Source organism: Nannobrachium achirus, assembly GCF_963921795.1.
Source record: "Nannobrachium achirus genome assembly, chromosome: 4".
Classification (NCBI taxonomy): domain Eukaryota; kingdom Metazoa; phylum Chordata; class Actinopteri; order Myctophiformes; family Myctophidae; genus Nannobrachium; species Nannobrachium achirus.
In genome coordinates, this window is record NC_137813.1 from 29,338,741 (window position 1) to 29,344,740 (window position 6,000).

Below are 6,000 nucleotides of genomic sequence, written 5' to 3' on the forward strand. Positions count from 1 at the left end.
GGTAGAAGAGGGGGGGTGATAAAAAAAGAGAGATGTGAGTTTAAAAGATAAATAATGTTTGACGCAACATTTTAATTTCAAGCCGGAGAATTCAATCGCTAGACCGAGACGTTATGAGAGGATGGTAGCGGGAGCCAGGGATAGGGGAACAAATGGCACGGACACAGTGACCATTTTAATGTGGAAACTCTTCTTGTGGTAATGTAAGGTACGGACAGTATACGTGAAAAAGAAAATGTTGAACTTGTGAAGAAAATACTCTCCACAGGGACATATTTCAAAATGATGATTGGGTTTATTCTTCTGCAGACCCCTGCTTGCTAACACATGAAGTCATCCAGAAAGAAAGCAGAGGTACAGTACGAGAAGTTCAATATTCCTATTACGACAACCAGTAAAGCGGGTGTATTGGCGTCATGTGTCACAGCAACAGATTGTAGTTGTAACCTGATTTGGATCAAACTGTGCAGTGTTTTTTTTTTTGATTGATTGAAGAATTTATTAGAAGTTTGCAATAGAAAAAAGTACAGTTTCATGACAGTACAAATCACTGGTACAAGGTCAACTAAAAGGAGATCCTAGAAAGCCGAGGCTTATTTCCACAGGAACCACACTTTAAGTATCTCATATAACATTGAAAGACAGACGGATAGAACATAGTACTTTATCTAGGATAATATCAGTTTCAAAAGCATAACATCAAATACAAAAGGCAGAATACAAAGAAAAAGGGGGGGGGAGCATGGGGGCTTAGTCTATTTACAAGTCACGGGTAGCTGCTGTCTGAAGGTGACTTTTCATACCAATTTTGAAGGAGGCTAGGGATTTGCTCTCCTTTAGGGCTTGTGGAAGGGCGTTCCACATGTTGATGGTATAGCAGGAGAACGAGTTAGCGCCTTGTTTAGTGTTAAATCTACGCTGATGATGATTAGTGGAGCTGCCTCTGGTGTTATGATCGTGAACATCCTTGACCTTTAAGAAGTAGTTTGTCAGGTACATGGGAATCTTGGAGGTGTAGTGTATCTTGTACACCAGGCCCATTGCAAGATGCTGTACTCTGTCAGCTACTTTGAGCCACCCCACGCTTTCGTGGTGATGCTCGGTAAGGTGGGTCAGAGGAGGGAGACCAAGCACAACCCTAATTAGTTTGTTTTGGGCTGTTTGGAGCTTTAGCTTTAAGGCAGCTGGGGCGTCGCGATACCAGACAAGGACTCCGTAATCAATGAGGGGCCCAATAAGAGCACCTCCTAGTGTCTTTCGGGATTTAATATTGATCAGTGGGGCAACTCTTTGCAAGAAGCGAATTCGTTGATTGACTTTATTGATTACCTTGGTGGTCATTTTTTCACTGGATAGGTTAGCCTCCAGGATGCAACCCAGGTAGCAGATGTGGTTTTTTCTTTCTATCACAGTGTCACCTACTTTAATTGTGAAGTTCTCAACTAGGCTAAGTTTCTGACTAGATCCAAAGAGGATACATTCAGTTTTGCCTAGGTGAATTGAGAGTCTGTTGTCATTGAGCCAGGTGCAGATCTTGTTAAGTTCACAGTTAAGGGCCTTTTCAACCTGCAAAATGTCTCTGCCTGAGACTAGGAGAGCCGAGTCATCCGCGAACAGAAACAGATTGCAGTCACAAGCAGATGACATGTCGTTTACGTATATTAAGAACAACAGTGGTCCTAGTATACTCCCTTGAGGTACTCCACAGTTTACTGGGAGGGGGGGGGACAGGGTTCCGTTGACTTCCACCATCTGTTCCCTCCCCACCAAGTAAGAGTGCATCCATCTCACTGCTGTGCTATCAAGACCAATAGCTTTGAGTTTTTCGATCAGAATAGAATGATCGACGGTGTCAAATGCCTTCTGGAGGTCCAGCATGACCATGCCACAATATTTGCCATCGTGAATTTCACGTTTGATGTAATCATTCAAATAGATGAGGCATGTATCTGTGGAATGGGACTCTCTGAAGCCAGACTGGAACTCGTAGATCTCGTGTGCATATGAGTTGGGGGTAGGGTCAGGAACTGCACTTTGACCAAGGAACAGTGCAAGGTCATCCATACAGACAGTAGACCTACATGTGAGACAGGTGGAGCATGAACTTCTTTCTGAGTGCATTTCTATTTAGTTTGATGAAAGAGCGTTGCACTCATCCAGTGCAATACATTTCGTCACTGTCGGGCAGAAACCTCGTAACTCCAAGTTTCAAATGTGTATGTTTTTTCTTAAAGTAAAGCCCTGCTTCATCACACAAGACTGTCGTACAAGACTTGTGAAAATAGCAGATCTACAAGCACACAACGCCTCGCGGTGCGAGGCGTTGTGTGCTTGTAGATCGTCTATTTTCCCTATTTTAAATTATTTTTATAATGATAAATACAAAACAAACGGTTTAAGACATACCAGTACAAGGTTTCCACCCGACAACAACGATTTACAAAACAAGCCACAATAACAGAGCCTTCCCACTGTTCCATGTGGGTGATGCAGCGTCTAGCGCTGTTCTATAGGACTTGGCAGAGGGTCAACTCCTTTGGTCTTCTGTAATATCTCCAGCCCACAGCTTACTTAGTGTGTCTCCGCTAATTGCCCACTGTGTCCAATATGGCTACAGAGAAAATTAAATCCTTGTTAAAGTAGTTAAATGAGAAGGTACGGCGTCTATCTCCACACCCACATATCCCCTTAGCTGCAGTCTGCTGAATCCACCAATGCCTTTGTCTGCCCTTTGTAAAAGTCTATTAAAAGTCTAAGAAATGTGGACCACCCACACTCACGCTTAAAAAGATCTTAACCATTAACCTGTGATTGTTTAAAAGCTTAGACAGTCCACTATACTATAACGAAATTGATGATTTAAACTGGTTACGCATATTCTTATGTATCATATTCATACATACAATAAGACACAAATTATCTATAGATTTATTTTATCACAATTAACAAAGGCTTTAGGTAGGTTTTTTCATACTGCAGTGGCACAGTGCTAAAATGAAGAGACATACTGTATTCTGCAGCCTGCTCAACCAACCAACTACATTTTCAGAATCAAATTCACTTCTTCTAGATGCGTGCACAACTGCACAACTTTTACCAAACACGCCCAGGCCCAGGCCCAGGCCCACGCACGCACGCACGCACGCACGCACGCACGCACGCACGCACGCACAGGAATAACTCGGGCACGTCCGACTGTTCGGATCACTTGTTTGATGCATTCCAAAATATCCTTCTACTGGTACAACCTAGTGCATAACAGAGAGGCATGTGTAACGATTAAGAACTGATGATACCAATTGAAAGACTTACAGTTATTCAATTACCTTTTGTTTAATCTGATACAGCAGTGAATTCAAGAGGTTAGGGCTGTGTTTTAATTGTCTCCTGAAACAAATGAAGATCACCTGCTTTCATTTAATATCTTTAATGTTTCATAACCTTTTCTAATTACATACTTCTTAAAGCAAGTCGGGATACACTGTAGCTCAGTGGTAGAGCATTTGACCGCCAATACTTTATAAGGCTGAGAATCAATCAAATGGTAGGGAGAGAAAGTAATCGCTCCAATTCCGCTATGCAGTTTTATTGCCATGCAACATTAAATCAAGTGCCTGCACGCTCCATACAAGCAAAGGATATGGTTGGTTGATGCAAGCATCCCGTTGACAGTAATTACAAAACTCATCTTTGAGACTGAGAGAAAGGTACACAACTGTTAAGGCGACATAAATCATCAGTCACCATGGTAACAGAACATGGTCCTCAAGCAATAAAGAGCTAATAGCTGAACGGGGGTTTATTGTCGACGTGAGGATGCGGTAGACTACTAGTCTTTAATTAGAATCCTCTGGTCTGCTCTGTCCCCTTGGGTGTATCCAAGCACCCGTCTGTGTCTCTCACACAAGGAAATTACTTTCAATCATTGGTGGAAGAAGTACTAAATTATTTTGCTTAAGTAAAAGTATCCATACCACAATGTAGGAATACTCTATTACAAGTACAATTACTATATTCAAAATGTAAGTAAAAGTAATAGTACTAAATAATTGGCTTCAAAATATACAGGTACTTAAAGTACCAAAAATAGCAAATCTACATGCTTTGTGAGTTGTGAGCTTATAGATATCTCAGCAATTTATGAATAGTGGCGGTATAAATTAAGTAAGTAACTAGTAATTAAACCTGTAATTGTAGTGGAGTAAAAAGTATTTAGTTACTTTCCACCGCTGCTTTCAAGTAACAGCCTGGTCTTTGTGCAGTGAGACCTGGACTGAAAACAATATACAATAGTTGTCTACTGTCGTCTGATCTGACCTGTCCCAGTGGATATATGCAGGGGCGTCACACCAAATGCTGGGCCCTGGGTACAAGGGTTCACTGTGGGCCCCCCATGAATGTTAACTATTGAAAAATAGCAGATATACAAGCTCACAGCGCGGCACCGAGTGCCGCGCTGCGAGCTTGTAGATCTGCTATTTTTGAAAAAAATTGAAAATGTGTGCAAGAAACCTATGTTTCCATGTCAGTGATGCTCAAACTTTTTCATGTGAAGGACCCCCAAAATTATATGTATTTAGCCACGGACCCCCATCTCAAAATATTTAGTTCCAGGGACCCCCCAGAAGCAAAATTTGAGTTACAAATGTTCGCTTAAAAAATACATATATTCAAAGATTTGCACACATTTTCACGATAAAAAAAAAATAGCAGATCTACAAGCTCGCAGCGCGGCACTCGGTGCCGCGCTGTGAGCTTGTATATCTGCTATTTTTCAATAGCTAAAGTTACTAGGGCCCCTCCACCTTGGGCCCTAGTAACTCAGTCCCACTTTCCTACACCTTGTGACGCCCCTGGCTATATGCACCAAGCCATCTTCAATAGGTGAGTCACCAATGCAATTGACAACAAATAACTGCTTAAACTCTACGTTAGACATCTGTTTGTGTGTGTACAGCTTCGTTCCAAAAAAATACATTCATTTGAATTCTTTGTTGTTTAGTTTTTGTCACATTTTGCTGGGTGTGTCTATAATTATCTTCTCTAGTTTGTAACGATAGGTTAGCCACATAAGAGTCAATCTGGGAACCCATTCAATAAAAAAGGTGGAACAATATATATGTTTCCTTTGTTTTTGTCTCTGGGGCACCATCTCCTTTTTTGTGTGGGTAGAAACAGGAACTCGGTTTGTCTCCTCCCCTTTCTTAGTCTACTTCCTCACAGGTGATTCTGTGTTTATTCCAACTAACCACACTACAAGTTTAGGGCAGTGATGCTGACAGATTCCTGCTGTTAGCAGAATCTGTCTTGAGAGATTACATCGCAATATTTGCCCAGATTTTGAACTGTACTGTAGGTGAACCACAGAATCCTGAGGGTTAAAAATGAAATACATTTTCCAAATCAGTGTTAAGTCTCTCTCCTTTTCGTGTGCCAGATATCTCACTGTGGAGAAGAGCTGTTGAATTCCCAAGAGTGTCTGGGAATGTTTCTGTTGTGTTGAGGTATTTTGAGCAGATTTAATCTCTCTATTATCTCTGCAGAAGACGCCACCTGCTACTGTTGGCAATGTTATCATCCTCACTCATCAAATGGAAGTCTGGGTAAACATTGTAATAACATTATTTTGTGTTCATGCAGCACTGCATAGATGTGCTCAATAGAATTTTAACTGTTTACAAGATATATGATGCTCTAGCTGGATAAAGGTACAGGTCTATGAGAGTAGACTGGAATGTTACTGTAAAGTATTGAATGGTATCTACCATCATGCTCACTAAGGTTGTGATAGCTGCCCTTTGCCAACCATCAGCTATAAGAAACACAACAAACACAGCTGTGTTCATAGGTGGGAAGCCGCCAGAGGATTGCATGAGTATTGCTCAACATTCTACAAGTGACTCTAGTCTACTGGCTGGTCGGGGCACTTGTTCAGGAAGAAGTAGAATGTTGGGGGGCGGGGGAGGTAGATATTGTGATCCTCTGCTCTCCCTGTGACAC